Source organism: Vidua chalybeata, chromosome 14, assembly GCF_026979565.1.
Source record: "Vidua chalybeata isolate OUT-0048 chromosome 14, bVidCha1 merged haplotype, whole genome shotgun sequence".
NCBI lineage: Eukaryota > Metazoa > Chordata > Aves > Passeriformes > Viduidae > Vidua > Vidua chalybeata.
Window position 1 is genome coordinate 11,882,766 of NC_071543.1, and position 15,624 is coordinate 11,898,389.

At 43.4% G+C, this 15,624-nt stretch overlaps 1 protein-coding gene across 2 annotated transcripts in view; it reads left to right on the forward strand.

The window, feature by feature from the left end:
* Positions 1 to 721: 721 nt before the first annotated feature.
* KLHL13 (kelch like family member 13) overlaps positions 722 to 15,624 on the forward strand; it is an 80,929-nt gene continuing 66,026 nt past the window's right edge. Inside the window, exons 1-2 of one of the 2 annotated variants that reach the window (XM_053955822.1) lie at positions 735 to 797; positions 10,928 to 10,992. The gene's annotated coding sequence lies outside the window, so the exon portion shown is untranslated. Of the gene's footprint in view, positions 798 to 10,927; positions 10,993 to 15,624 lie in introns of both variants that reach the window. The other variant, XM_053955823.1, reaches the window with a different exon arrangement.

Sequence of the window (15,624 nt, forward strand, 5' to 3'; positions counted from 1 at the left end):
AGATATTGGGAAGAAATTATCTACTTTGAGGCTTGTTTGAGGCACTGGCACAGGGAAGCTGTGGATGCCCCATTCCTGGAAATGTCCAAGGCCAGCCTGGATGGGGCTTGGAGCAACCTGGTCTAGTGGCAGGTGTCCCTGACCATGGCAGGAGGGTTGGAACTAAATGGTCTTTGAGGTCCCTTCCAACCCAAACCATTCTGTGATTTTATGACAGTTGCTGCCTCTTTCTGTCCTCCCTGCTGTTCTAGCACCTTGTGATGCACCAAGGTGACAAGCTGGAGACAAGCCCTGCTGGCAGACCTGCTACTGCTGTGCGCTGTGGCCTCTACCCTCTTTTCCCTTCCTTCCTTCCTTCCTTCCTTCCTTCCTTCCTTCCTTCCTTCCTTCCTTCCTTCCTTCCTTCCTTCCTTCCTTCCTTCCTTCCTTTCCTTCCTTTCCTTCCTTTCCTTCCTTTCCTTCCTTTCCTTCCTTTCCTTCCTTTCCTTCCTTTCCTTCCTTTCCTTCCTTTCCTTCCTTTCCTTCCTTCCTTTTCTTTCTTTTCTTTTCTTTCTTTTCTTTCTTCCCTCTCTCCATCCCTCTCTCGCCCTCCTTCCCTCTTTCTCTCCGATCCTCCCCTCACAGAGGCCCCGCCCCTTTCCCCGCCTTCCCGCCCCGCGCAGGCGCAGTGCGCACCCGCCGGTGACGCGGGGCCGGGCGGGGCGGGCCGGGCGCGCGCGGGGAGCGGGGCCGCGCTCGGCACTTCGGGGACGCTCCGGAGCGGGACCGCGGCCGGGGCCGGGCGGCCGCAGCCGCAGGTGAGGGCGAGGCGCGGGGACCTGGCTCGGTTCTGTTCCGCTCGGGGGCCCGGCGGGGCCGCGTCCTGCGGGGCCTCTGCGGCCGCGGGGGGAGCGGGGCCGCACTCAGTGAGCGGCGCGGGGGGGCTGCCTCGCAGCGGAGGGGCTGCCCCGAGGGTCGCCGTTCACCGGGGGCCGCTCGGAGGCCGCGGGGAGCGCTGCTGCCGGCGGGGGCTCCCTGCGTGCGGGACGGGACCGGCGTGTCCCGGGTGCGCTTTGGGGGCGGCGGGCGGTGACCCCTGTGCCGGGGGGCGGCGTGCGGCAGCGCGGTCCCCCTGGGGAGGGAGCGCGGACGGGAGTGCCCCCATCCCAGCGGGCACCCAGCGAGGGGTGCTCGGAGCCGGGCAGAGCCGAAGTGCGCCGTGCCCGGCGGGGCAGGGACGGGGTCCGGCAGGACGGGGGTCACGGCTGGGAGCGGCTGGGGACACAGCGCGAGTGTCCCGGCCGGGGTCGCGGCTGGCGGCGTGTGCGGACCGGGCTGCGGAGCTTGTGCCGCTCGCAAAAAGTATCTTTAACTCTCCTTTCCGAGGCTTTGTTGTGCAGCCATTGTAATCGTTCTCTTCCTTCACCCGGCCCGTTCTGCTCCTCAGTGTTTATTGTTCCCTGGTCCTTAAAAAGGCTGGAGGAGGTCTGGGTGCGGGAAGGAGTTTTGGGGATTAGTTCTGAGGTACAGCCATTAGAAAGGGGGACGTAGCTGTAGGTTGTAATTAACTTGTCAGTTTCCTCTTCTCCCTGTTCTCATAAAATTTAGGCCAGGCTCTGTTTTTAGTAGGTACTGTTCAGGACTTTTCGCCTCCGTATGAAAAGTGCGATGTTAACTTAAGAACTCTAGGAGTCTTGGCTCGGCTCCTTTGTATAATTCAGGATATGCAAGGTGCACGTCTTTTTCAGATTTGTATGGCAAAGGGCTCTTCAGCTTGGATGTTCTAAGTGTTAATGAAACTGATGCTGTCTTGGACCTGCTGTGAAATCTGCATCAGAAATACTTCCCTCACTCATTTAAATATGCCTCATACATTTGAATAGAATGCCACAGAGGAGTTTTCCTTATTCTTTCCCCAGTGAGCTACACATAGAGATAATGCTAATGAATAACCTTCAGGGCACTCTTCCCACTTCTCTGATTTCATGGTAGAGCTTGTTCTGCAGTCCTGGTTAATACTAGAATATGCTGCAGAGTGTTGATAGTAAAAATAATTTGTGTAGTAACTTGGATTGAATGCTATCCTGAATGCACTTCTTGTGATCTCTTTGATTCTATGATTTTCAAAATTGTGCTTCTAAACATTTTCCTTCACTTCTAAAGTTCAAAAAATTGTAATGAGGTGCCAGCGCAAATTAGCATGCTGCTCTGCTTCAAAGAAGCAAGACTGCTTCTAGTGAGCCAATGACTCTAGGTGTCAAAAATGAATTAAAGTGACTTTGCCCCAGCTAGCTTTTTTTTATTATTATTACTTTAAATAATTTCTTCTGCTCTTCTGTAAAAGATTCACTAAACTGAATGTCATCTGAGGCCGTAGTTCAACTGTACCTGATCTGTAGCAGTAATTGTGGCTTGCAGACTTCTGCAATTCATGGCATCATTGGCATAACTTCTGGTGATGTATGAAGCAGCACAGCAAGTGTACCCCACCAGAAGAGAAGGGTTATGCCCAGATTCCCTGGTCTAGTTTGCAGTGGAGCCCCCCAGATGCCAGCAGAGCGTGTCTGTGGAGGGAAGCTGAGCACTGGGATCGTCTCGGGCAGCTGTGGGGGCCAAGCAGGGAAGGGAGTGTGTGCAGCTGGTACGGGAGGCTCAGAGGGGAAGTGAGATGTAGCTGCTGCAGGAAGGGTTCTTCTGCTGGCACATGACCTGTCTAGAGGCACAGTGGGGTTGGGCATACAAAGTAAGGCCTTGCCTTTTCCCCCTGAATTCCAGGCCAGGTTGGATGGGGCATTGAGCAACCTGGTGCAGTGGAAGATGTCCCTGCTCATGGCAGGGGGGTTGGAACCAGGTGATCTTTGAGGTCCCTACCAACCCAAATTGTTCTATGAATTCTAGTCACAGGTGTGATTTTTCCTTTGTTTTGTTTTCTAACAGGCTGAGAAAAATGAAAACAAAATGAAAAAACAAAAAACCAAAAATCAACAAGCTATCTAATGTTGAATATATCTCAGTGTAATATGATACTTCTATGGTTTCTTTGACAATGGTCATCAAACCCAGGTTGTCTGGATCTAGAGGTATCACTGAAGTTACCTCCAGGGCTCTATGTTCTTGGTGTGGTCTAGCTGTTAGAAGGGGATCATTAATCAACACTACAAAGAAAGTGTTGGTAGAGGTTCCAAAGGAATCTGCAGTGTGTTCTGCTGGGAGTGTTTCTGCTAGCACTACTCTATCACCTCCACAAACACTACAAGCAAAGCTGTCAGAAATGCTCATATTTTTCATGGTTGTTAGGTTGCTGAAATAGTTGTGATGCCTAGTATATGGCTTTTTTTTTTCCCCTTTACAATTTTAGATGATATATCTATGCTGGCAAAACTTTCTGTGAAACTGCGCTATGGCAAAAATTGAACAATTATGAAGTGTTTTAAGGATAGCAGTCTCAGAACATATTCAGTGTTTGGCTGTTTCACTGTATCAATAGTGAAAATCTTTTCTAATGACTCTTAATAGCTTATCAGAGTTGATTTTGGCAGCCTGGGGCTGGTTTCACAGGGATGGATGCTTTTATCACAGATCTGGCATAGTGTTTATGGGTGTCAGTGTGAGTGGGAGGTAAAAGCTTAAATAGATGGGGCAACATATGTTCTGCTTTCCTTTCAAGGTTCTCTACTTTCAGGTCTTTTTAATTCTCACAGCTGTATTGCATTGTCAGAGTACTGTCTGGAAACATTTTTATGTTTTTTTTTTAACTATTTGTGATGCAACAGATTTATTAAAATTGTGAGATTAGGGCTTTGTGGATAAATTAGAAACACTTCTGTGGAAGAAACTTTTCTCAGTGTATTGGCTTGCCCTAAGCCAAAAGCTCTTTGAAAAGCTACAAAGTAATTAAACAATGTTAGATTGTAGTCTCTGGTGCAAAGGGATGCTTTCAGTGGGCATTCAGGGGAATTGAAAAAATTTCCGATTTTATCTGAATTATTATGAATGCTGATTATGAAATTATTCATTATTATGAAATATTATGACTTATTTTCATAAAGCTTTGTTTCTGAGGGCTTTACACAAGAGGAGGTGTTTTGGGGTGCATTTGCAGTGCAGACAGCCTATATCCTGTACCAGGAGGTTCTGGCAAGGGAACCTATAAGTGCAATAGGGTGGGAGATACAGGGAGTTGGAATGTGTGACTTAGTGTTGGTGACAGAAGTCTTTCAGAAGTGGATTTCCTGAAGATATCTTTTGAATTTTGAGGTAGGAAGGGATCTGTTTGAACCCAGGAGGAGCTTGCAACCTGCAACAAAATTTAAACCTGACTCCTTTAATTGACTTGTGTATTTCAGAAGACTAACTAAGAAAATTTGGGTGACTTTCCATGTTCAGTGTCCTGTAATGAATTTGAGGTCTTCCATGCCTGTTCTGAGAAGCTGTTTTCAAGTGAGTTGGCTGTACTACTTTTTGAAGAATGCCCCAGCTACTGATTTATATTATTGATGTTTTTGCTTTAAACTTGCTGTAGGAAATACGTAATTCAATTTCTTTTTATGGAAACAGTGCTTTGTTAAGACTAATGACAATGGTCATATGATTCCTTGGAGCTTTTGTTTTACCTTCTTTGTGACTGGTGCAGCTGCTTGGTGGTGTGTTCCGTAGTTGTGAAATGTGAGATTTGTTCTGCAATGCCAGCTATTCTGCTTGGTTTCTTCAATGTGAAATATTTAAAATATGAACAAACTTATGTACAGGAGAAAGTACAAATGAAAATAGCTTGTGAACAGAAGTTTTGCTTTTAAATAAGTTCTTAGAGCTTTTGCCCTGACTTGTAACTGCTTAAATTTTGGGGAAAACTTCAGACCTTGCTCCATTTCCTTATTAAAGACCATCAATCTTACCAGGTGCCCCATGCCTGCTTGAGTTGTCGCATTGCACATTTTGCTCTCCCTTTTCAAGAGCCCCTTCTCTGGAGGGTGCCCAGACAGTGATGCACATGGAAGGCAACTGAGAGAGCAAAACTGCTGCTGTTCTCTGTGCAGGTGTGGATGGGACCAGAGCAGACCTGGTTGTCAGCAGGCAAAGCAGCAGGACTATTTACCTGTGATGTCAGACACTTGCTTTGGCTCCTGCCTCCTGGCATATGGACTTGTTTGTCCTGCCTCTCAGAAGTCTCTTTATTTGCCTGAAGTGGGAGGTGTAAGCTGCTTTAGGACAGAGGTCCTGTCTAAGCTGTTCCACCTCACAAGAAGAAAAACAGTTGGCACAAAGCTTATGGGAATGTGGTGCATGGATCTCATGGTTAAAACTAGGGATGGGGTGATTTGAGTGCCTGTCCCTGCTCAGAGGACTTAAAAGTATGTGTTCTAACAAATATTGCAGTACTCAGCTACTCATCATGTGAGTCCTGGTATGAATGTTAATTTCCATCTTTGCAGGGCAGTGGGGGAAGGACTTTGTTCCTTTTTTCTTGGTGATGAAAATAAACTCATTTTATCAGTCTATTATTCAGAAATCGCAGATCAGGATTTAGCATCATGACAAGTGAAAACCGTGGTGCATGGTAAATGAGCTTTATTCACACCATAACCATCTGGTCAAGTGCAAATTGTTATGAGGGAGGTGAGGTGCCATGTAATGAAAAAATTCAGCAGAATGAGTGTGAGTGATTATGATTAAATATTAGAGAGGATCTTATAGGCTGAAAAAAGCAAAGATAAATGTGAATTTCAACGCAGTTCCTTTTTCCTGGTTGTTCTTTGGGATCTCCACGTGAGTGGTGTTCTCTAGTTTAAGTTGAATGTGTTCCACATGCATTTAATTTAGTATTGTGAGAACTTTGATTCCTTTGAATAACTGACCTTATCTGATAATGCTAATGGGAGGTATCCAGCAGTATGTTAAGAAGATGATCCGAAATACCCAGTACATTTTTACTGTACTGGCTTTCTGAAGTTGAAGCTCTGGTTCTGTCATATATGATTGCAGTATGTTTTTACATTTTAAAATAATTCTGTAAGAAAACAATGCAAAATATTTCTTTCAAATTTCAAACTTCTTCATAAACTTGTTAGAGATTGAAAATTAAGCAGAATATTCACACACTCAGCAAAATCTGATGTTGGAGACTTTGGAGACAGTTTGGTGCTGCAGGTAATTCATCAAATGTGCCTCTGGGTGGTCCTGCCTTATGCCCTGATCTTCTGGAGTAGCTCCATTGGCAGAGCTAATGCTTGAGTGATTGCAGGATGATTTCTTTCATGCTGCTTAGCTCATGGGAAACTTACCCACTCAGTAATGTTTTTATCAGTTTGCTAACTCACCCTGTGGCTACACCTTGCTACTGCTCTCGCAGGTAGAGGCAGGAATTGTGTCAGGAGGTGAGTGGAGGGAAAGCAGCATGGCTTCTCCCAGCAGATGCTGGGGATGGAGCATCAAACTCAGCTCAGCAGGACCAAGGCATTGCTCCCACTTCAAACTTGTCATGTTTCCAGATGCCTTTAAAGAACTCTTCCTGGGACTGCTGTTCTCCAATTAGCTTTCCATCTGTGAGGAAGCCAAACTATCCATGTAACACTTAAATTCATGTTTTCAGGTAAATATTTATATTAAAGCAGAAATTCTATACTACATTAAGGAAGGGGGAAGACTTTTTCTTAGTTCTGGAGGATTCAAACACTGCTTTGCATCCTGCTGACAGATACCTGGCTCTTGAAGGGAGCCAAGAGGGAGAAATGGGTTGCTCTTCTGCCTTGTCAACTTCTGGCTTCTCAGTGCCTGACACTCAACCAGTTTCAGTGTTACAAAACACGTGGTTCTGGGCAAGTTTATGGCTGCCCACAGTTTTTGAATAGAATTGAGGAAGTGAGTAGCACATCCGTTATTTAAAGAAAGCTGTGAGCAGCACTAGAATCCTACAGACGTGGGCATGTGTTCTGTGTATATATTTCCTTTTTTTTCAGAAGCTGATTATCTATCATGGTGCCAGAATTGTAGAAAACTTGTGTTAATATTTTATGCCTACCACCCCCATCATCTTTCATCTCAGTGTTAGTAACTTTTTAAGTAGTAGCAACTACAAGTTACAAAATACATGTGAGGTTGTATTGCTGACATTTACTAACAACTGAATTTTATTGCTTGTTTATGTTGGAAGCTTTTAACAGGAACAGCATTACCAGTTTTGCTCTCTTCAATGTTGAATTTATAATATAGCAATGATTTTATGGTTAGAAATTTAATCTGGGCTCTTGTGTTTGCTGTTCTAAGTAAAGCTTGTTTTTATACAGTGGAATTAAAGTATTTCCACCAGGGTGTATGTCCTATGAGACATACAAACAAAAGACTTTGCAAACTTACACACTGAAGCTGGAAATTAGTAATTAAACACTTAAACTACAAAGGAATTGAAGGATAAAATCTAGATAAGTCAGCAATTGAATTTACCAGGTTGCAATATTGAATTTACCAGGTTGCTGGAGCTGCCTTATGCCGCTCCCTTGGTGGCTCTGCAAATCTGACCAGTCTCTTGTAGTTCCTCACCTTTGTAATGGGGAAGGAAATGTGCCAGCATTCACTGTCTCTGCTCCTTATTAGTACCAAACTGGGTAGTACCAAACACTGACATCTGTAATGCTAAAAGGACTGTTGTGGGGAGTTTTGTGATCCAAGTGAGGCTTGGTATCACATTTTACCCCTGAGTCTGAGAATTTTGTCCTTAATGGCCAAACAGAGTTCTGTTATTTAAAGGATCATAATAATGAGATGATCATGTTATCACCTGTCTTGGGGTTGGTAGAAGTGTTGTTAAGTCATCACTTATCTCAGTGATGTTGGTGCTACAAGAGAGCCTGGCCTGTATCTTTGCAAATCTTTTTCAGGAATGGTTTAGTACCTTGTCTTAATGTAAATTTTGATATGTGGAAGAGTTTGCTTTGAGGCTGTAAATGAGCCATGGTACAACCCCCCTAGCACTTCCCTGTAGCAAGAAGGTAGGGACTGAGATTTTGTGTTCCTACTGCCATTCCTTTTTTTTTTTCTCCAGTGTTTTAGCTGGTGATAATTAAGGGCCACAGTGGTGCGCCAAGACCTTGTTATGATAGCGCCTCCCATGTGCAGAACAAAAAGGCAGTTTCTGTTCCCTTCCCAAATCTTGCTATGCCGATGTAGACTTTCTTCCACTGGTTATTTTTCTGGTGTTTGGTATGACTGTATAAAGGAACAGTTACAATTGTTGGTAACACCTTAGTAAGCAAGTAGTCTAGCCTATGGTGGTAACATTTTTCTCTTTCTTGTAGCCTTAAGGGGATGTGATGGACTTTACCAGCACTTCTTGCCTTCCTCCAGGGGCAGGGGTTTGTGTTATTGTAGGTGCTTACATATCTTTCCTGGCTCATGGAGCTCCAAGTTATGTCTTTTCTGAGAGAAAGGGCTGAACAGATGTACACTGGACTTGCCCTCCTCTTAAAATTGATTTCTTTGGTGATTATGAGTGTGCCAAATGTCCTGGCTTCTTTTGGGATGACAGCAGGGATTTCTTGTCTGCTGCTGGCTTTCTCTTGCTGTTGGATATCATTCCTCGTTTGTAGGAGCAGAAAATATTTCAGTAAGGGGGTTGTAAGCCTTTACTCTGGCAGCTTAAACATTTATGTGAGCTCTTCTGCAGAATGTCAACCAAAATAAGCTGGAGTGGTTTAAACAGTCTAAATAATCACCCTTTGTATTGGTTGATCCTGAGTAAATAGGTTAGAAAGTACTTAAGAGCAGCTCAGCTGGAGCCTGATGGCAGAGAGCAGGGACAAGCAGCCAAGGGGTGCTGAGCTCTTCCATGGCACAGCTGTTCCTAGAGGAGGAGATCCAAACCTAGGGCAGAGGTTCACAAGCCAAAGGGCTGCTTGGAGGCAGAAATGTGGCTTGTCCCTGCAAATAACCCTGTGATTACAGCTGAAATAAGAAAATCCCTCTTCATCATCCTCATGGGGAATGAGTGTATTTTTTGGTTAGGCTGTAATGATCTGCTGGTGTGGAGTGAATTTAGACATATTTCATGTGGAAGGAGGGGATGGCAGTGCTGGCACTCTTCTGGTGGTGCTGCCAGGTGCCAGGGCACGTGGTGTGGGGCTGCTATGCAGCAGTGCCTTGCCTTCCCCACATGTGTACAGAAGAGTCCATGTTTTGGTTGTAACCAGCTCCCACCACTAGTTCAGATTGTTTGTTCATTAGTAAAATTAATGGTAGGAGGGAGTTGGACTGGAAAACATGAATGTGCAAGGTAAGAGGTTGCATGACAACACTTCACGGTCCTAAACAAGGAGTCAGGAATAAATAATGACAGAAAAAGAAATGGGAGGAGGAAAAAATGAATGGGTCAGAGGAGAAAATGCTGTCTTTGTATTGACTTTATTGTTTCAGTGCCATCCCAGATGTGTCTAACAAGTCTGACATTGTCTGAGATTTTCATTACTTTCACAAGGCCCTGCAGTGTAACGCTCGTGTGTCACTGGAGCAGCCTGACATGGCTCTGCCACCCTGCAGGTTGGGCAAAATGTGCTCATAGGGGGTGGGGGGAGCTGGATCTTACTCCTGGTTTTAAAGGGAGTAAGAAACCACCAGAAACTACTTTCTAACTTCATGTCTTTCTACCCTTCACCAAAACAAACTGTGTGAGAGGCTTCCTGGTGGATTGTGTGTGCCATTTCTGACACAATGGCATTTTAGTTCTGGAACTTGAGTCATTCTGATTGCTGCCATCCATAGCTGTGCATATATAAAAGCAGAATAATTTGACACATTTTAAGGAGAAGTATCAAAAGCTTCATGAAATAAGACTGTTCTAGCCCCTTATCTTCAGGTAAACCCTTTGTTTTGGTTAAGAAGTTTAAATGTCCTGTAGTGCTTCTGATCCATTATTATTGGTTAACCTGCACTTTTCTATATGATTTTGTTGTTAGTATTGCTTTATTATTTTAACTGGATGAATTATTTGATTGGCAAGGGCTTGTAATTGGAAAAAATACTGTTCATTCATTGAATTACAGAAGTGACTCTCACTTTCTGGTGCTAATGGTGTGAGACTATGGGTTACCAAGTGCAATGTTTTTGGTTGTTTCTTTTCTGAGAGGAAATGCAGAGGAAATGAAAGCCAGCAGTGTTATTGCCAGCATTTCTTCACTCTGCTTTACGTTAGAATGAATTAAAAAAAAATTAATGCCTGTGCAAATAACAGCACTGCTGATTGCTCCTTGTGTTTTGGGGTAACTGTTTGCTGTTTTCCTTTCAAATGGGTTGTGCTATATTTTCAGCATTAAAAAGAAATGCAGTGTCTCCTCCTAAATCCCTCTATCCCATTGTTCATGGCTGTAAGATGACTTTTCACTGCAACTTTGTGCTATTTTACCTCTGCTGGGACTGGTGCTCTCTGTGCAAGCCCAGCCAGAGCTTCCTGCTGTGGTAACAGCTGCTGGGGGGATTTGTGAGAAGGGGGCTTGGCTTGGGATCATGGTGCAAGGTATTACTTCTGTTTAGGACTTCTGTACCTCCTGTGGCTTGTATGCATTCAGTGATTGACATGAAGTGGTGGCTGTGATTCTGAAACAGTGTCTGCCTGAGTAGCTTCAAAGCAAAAATTAGATCTTTTTCTTCTGTGCTACTGTTGGAATAGATTTTTATGTGGAGCTGTGTTCTTGTGGGATTCTGTATGAAATATTTCATACACATGGAAAAGAGCAGGATGCCACAGATTTTTAGTGAGTTATGTGAACTTTCCCTTCAGGCAAGAAGTGGGGCTATCCAATTTTCCACTCACACTAGAGACAGAGCTCAAAGGGCTGCAGAAGCCAATAGTTAACTCTGTTGGAGATGCTCTACCCTACAGTTCTTTAAAATAACATCTACAGTGGATAATAGTGTTCAAACGTGTGTGACAATTTTTTTCTCTTCCCAAACCTTGTTCTAGATGTCAAAATTAACCTGGACTGCTTGGGAATGGCGAAACATAGCCCTGGGATCCTGCCATGAACAGTAAGAAAGTTGAGATACTTTGTGTATGCAAATAATTTTGTTTTAGTGACTAAACCCCAGTGAAATCATTCCTGCTCAATTAGCACAACCAGGCACACATTGTGTAGCTGGGTGTGGAGGTGCTCCCAGCTTTCCAGGCAGTAAAGAGGCAGCACAGAAGGTCAGAGGGGTGGAGCAGCAGGGGAGCATTCTTTGGGAGACTGTAGTGGGGAAGTTTCTGCAGTCGGTATGGCACTGGAGGTGGGAAGCTGCTGTGGGTGATACATTAGGAAATGATTGAGGTAGTAGCTGAAGGATGCTTTCCTGTAATGTGTAATTATATTGTGAGACTCCATTGTTACCCAGTGTATAATTATATAAAGACTCCATTGTAATGGGATATCTTGAGTGCAAATTAGATTGAAATGTGATTAGACAAATTAGTGGAAGAAAAAAAAGTGAATTTTGAAGTGCTCAAGGCTGATTCCAGATGCAGTTTGTGGGAGAAAGTCCCCAAAACCCTGACAGAGGGAAGCTGCCAGGAGGCAGTGTCCTTTCACTGTCACTGCTCCTGAATCGACTGCTGTTAGGCAGGTAGCCTGGCTGATTAGGTCTTCAGTCTGAGCCTTCCTGTCTGACTTTTGTGTGGTGCTTTTCTTAAATGAAACTTAGTGTGTAACAGAGGTTGATTGAGCAGTTCATATAGCCAAGAAAGCAAGACAGCTTGGAAGATATTCTTGATTGTTGATCAAAATATTCAGATATTTTTGTTGTTGGTATCCTGAGACATCCTAGTTTGAAGGATGTGTAAATATTCATGTATGTACATGCTCTGTATTCTTTACATAGCCTTTTCCAGATGTTGCACTAGACATCCTTAAATTAACACATTGAAAATTATTCTGATTAATTTTCCTGGTACAAAATAGATGACTTGAGAGACTGTGTGGGTGAGTAATATGTTTGTAAAGTGTCAACAGTGTCTATGGAAAACTTAGACAATTTGTCAGCCTTCACTGGGACAGAAAGTAGAAGGCTTTTTTATTGCTACATATAATAATTTGGATGTAGTCCATTGGAAATGTACATCTCTTGAAAACTCCTGTAATCTAAACTCTTCACAGCAGAGTAAATACTTAACATGCAAATGTTCAAATGAAAAAAATATTTTATTTTCTTTTGTAGGACTCTGACAATGTCATGTTTAATTCTTCTGTGGGAACAGTTTTTTCCCAAGGGCTTTCAAAAGCTGGTTTATATACTTCAGATGTTAGGCACTGCGAATATCTTGAAAATATCAGGACTATTTTTTGATGAACAAACTATAATTGTTAAATTCTTGTAGATCAAATCACAGAGCCTTTATGTTCTTTATTAGTAGAGCTGATAAAGACACAGGAAGCTTAGTGCTTTGTACAAAGTAGGGTATGTAACTCCAAGCAGATTCTGCTAAAACGGATTACTTTTGGCTTTCTGAGAAGTTTGTTCAGTTTACCTAAAAAGATAAATGTATATATTTGTAGAATATTAAATAGCTTTGAAATTTTTCCGAAATGCAGCTAAAGCTTCAGTTTACTTTTTCTGATTGTGGATTGGCTGAGCTAACAATTTAAGCAGTGCTGCTCAGAGGTAAAAGATTCCTTCATTTTGAACTGTCTTATTTAGCAAATTCACTGTTTGAGAGATTGGGAGATCTAGAATGATCCTGGGTTTTTTTGTTCCCTGCCAATCAGTTATCTAAAGGTTATGTGGCTTCTCTCCTGGCCTTTCTTTCAAGGTGGTAATTTGAGCCAAAAAAGCTGGACTGTTGTTGTACTGGTGTTCAAGATCCTTGTGTTTGGGAAGTTCTTAATGTCCATTTCTAGCACAAGTATCATCAGAAATCCAAATCTCATTTTGCTTTTAAAGCTGTTGTATTGGAAAACATCCATGTGCCACTAACTAAAGCTGAATGACCAACATGTGAAGTGCATCCTACTCAGCTCTTATGTCATTTGTGAGACTTAGGATAAGGCAGTGAGTGGTGTGAGCTGTGTTGTGCTCTGCGTACATTTCTGACCTAGTGTGTCCTGAATTGTCAGTTCAGTGTTTGTGCCATTTCAAGGTCTGCTCAGAATAGCTTTAGAAAGAAAATAAAGGAAAACTAGTGCCTCTTTGTTGATCTGCAGCCTGGTGTTCCCTTAGCTTCCACCTTCACCCATAACAGCACTGCAAAATTAGGAAGCTTGCTGACAGTGATTGCTATTGGAAATCATACTGACTAACTTCATCTAGAAGCATTTTTTCCCAGGCCTTTATTTGCATATGTAGATTAGGAGCAGTCTCCAGGTAAAGGACATTGTTGATGGAAGTAACAGCAGGTGGGAAGGCTTGGAGTTCAGTGGAAAGTGGTTCCAAGGTGCCTTGTCATAAGGATACTTGAATGGTAGCAATAAGGAAATACCAAGGATTCAATTTCTCAGTGATGCAGGTGGTTCTGATACTCTGGTATGTGATGTAGGAGAGGGTGCCAAAAGGTTTACAGCAGAAAATGGGCTTTAATGTTCTGAACTCTTTTTGCTTTTATTGCCAGGTAATGTATATTGGCTATCCAGGAGTCGCTTGTGAAGGCTGGAAGATTTCAGTCTGCTGAAGTGTGTGTGCATTGTTTTACTAGGAGGCTTCACAGGCTTTTACTTCCTGTTTTTATCACTTGTTTCCAGTCTGATATGAACTGGCCTTTTCATTAACACTTCCAGAGTAGTAGTTGGTGCCTCTAAATCTGTGACACAGACTGTCCAGGATGGAGTTCCTGGAGAATGGAAGCAATCCATGAAGGATAAGACTCCTGACTTTGTACTGTTAGCACTCTTGGAAGATTATGCTTATGACTGGAGGAAGGGTTTTAATCATTGAGGCAGAAGCTCACATTACCTTTTGGAGAGGGGTAGCATGGAAGCTGCTTTGTTGTCTGGACACAGCAAACAGCAGGAGTTGTGAGCATTGTCACTGGTAGGGGCCTGCTCTGCGTTGTGGCTGTAGGAGCAGCAGTAGGAGGACAAGAGCATTTTGGGCAGCTGCCACTGACAGACCATCTGGGTGCTGTGCACAGCTCTGAACAATGCTTGGATCTGCAGCTGGGCATGACAAGAGGGTGCAGATGTTTGAGCCAAGGGCAGAAGAGACAGAGCAGTGCTGCTGTCCAGGAACAGAGCTGATGTGAACCCGGGTGAGTCACTAAGCTGTCAGGTCATTGTGGCTCTCGCGGGGAGCTGGCTTGTCTCACACTTGCTTCCTTGTGTTTTGGTGCACTGGTCCTTTATGGCATCTTAGACTCACTGTCACTGTGGTGTGTCATCTGCAGCCTATTCCTTGTCCCCCTCTCTTTGGTCCCAGGCAGGGATTGCTGTGTGGGAAGATGATCTCACTAGGGTTCAAGGGAATGGGAGAGAAGTCCATTCATTCCTTGGCACTGCGTTATGCTATGCTGTAATTGCTGAAGCTCCCAGTGTAGAGAGTATAATATAAGGGCATCCAGCCTAGGTCTGTTAGGCTTAGCACAGCTATTCAATACAACACAGCATTTTCTTCTTGCCTATGGTGCCATTTTAAACTGCAGGTGTTTTACTTAGGTGTGATTTATACGTGGTATATTAATGACTCGATCTGCTTCAGGGAACTATTTTCTCTTTCTGTGTGAGTGAAATACTATACCAAGAAGCTTGGGGTTTTTAATACTTGAAGTGTTACTGAAGACTTCTAAGCTTGTGTGAGCATGCTGAAGCTTGTTTTATTTTGTGTTCCTAAAATAAGTTGAATAAAATTTTTATCAAACATTTTTAAAGTATGTTAATGAAGGCCATTCTGTAACTGCAGTTGACAAGCATGGTAGCACTGCTTTTGGTGGATAAGACTTCTTCACAACTGCAAAATTTCCATTAGGATAAGATCTGTTCTGCTACCTAGAGTTATATTTCAACTGTTGGCTTTCTTTATGACACTGAGTTTTTCAAAATGCAGCGCTTTGTCTGACTGAAGCTAATTGGTAGCTTCAGTTATATTTTCTGTAGTCTATAATATGGGGTTACTTTTGTGTCTGGACTTGATTTTTATAGAAAATGTTTAAGTACTTATATACTTCTGGTTTGTGCGTGGAAGTTAGTAAATTATTCTACTTGGTAATGATTATCAGGTGATAGTTGATATAGGGTAATGCTGCTCTTGAGTAATGCAACTCTCATGCCTGTTATAAAAACTGGGAGGCTGTGCTATTCTTCAGAAATGTGTACGAAGTCCATGCTGAAAACTGCCTGCATCAGGCTAGTCTGCATTCGACTTCTAAGATGATAATACTTTTTTAGGTATATATTCTCCGTATTTAGAGAGAGAGTCTCTTATTATTACTTATTTAGAGATTAAAGCCATTCTTTTAAGAGCGCAGTTAAATGTCAGATTTAATCAGTTGCTGCTGGAAGGGACAGTGCTGCTTCCTTCTCTCTTTGCCCAGTGGGTGCTGGGGATTTGAGGCTGCCCTGGAGAGCAGCGTCTCCCTGTCCCTCTGGTGGGAGGCAGCACTGGCTGTGCTGGCTCTGCCTGTCCCCTCACAGCTGTTTGCTGTTGGCTTGTGCAGCTGGGTCCAGCACAAGGTAGGCAAGGGATAGTTGGGTGAAAGTA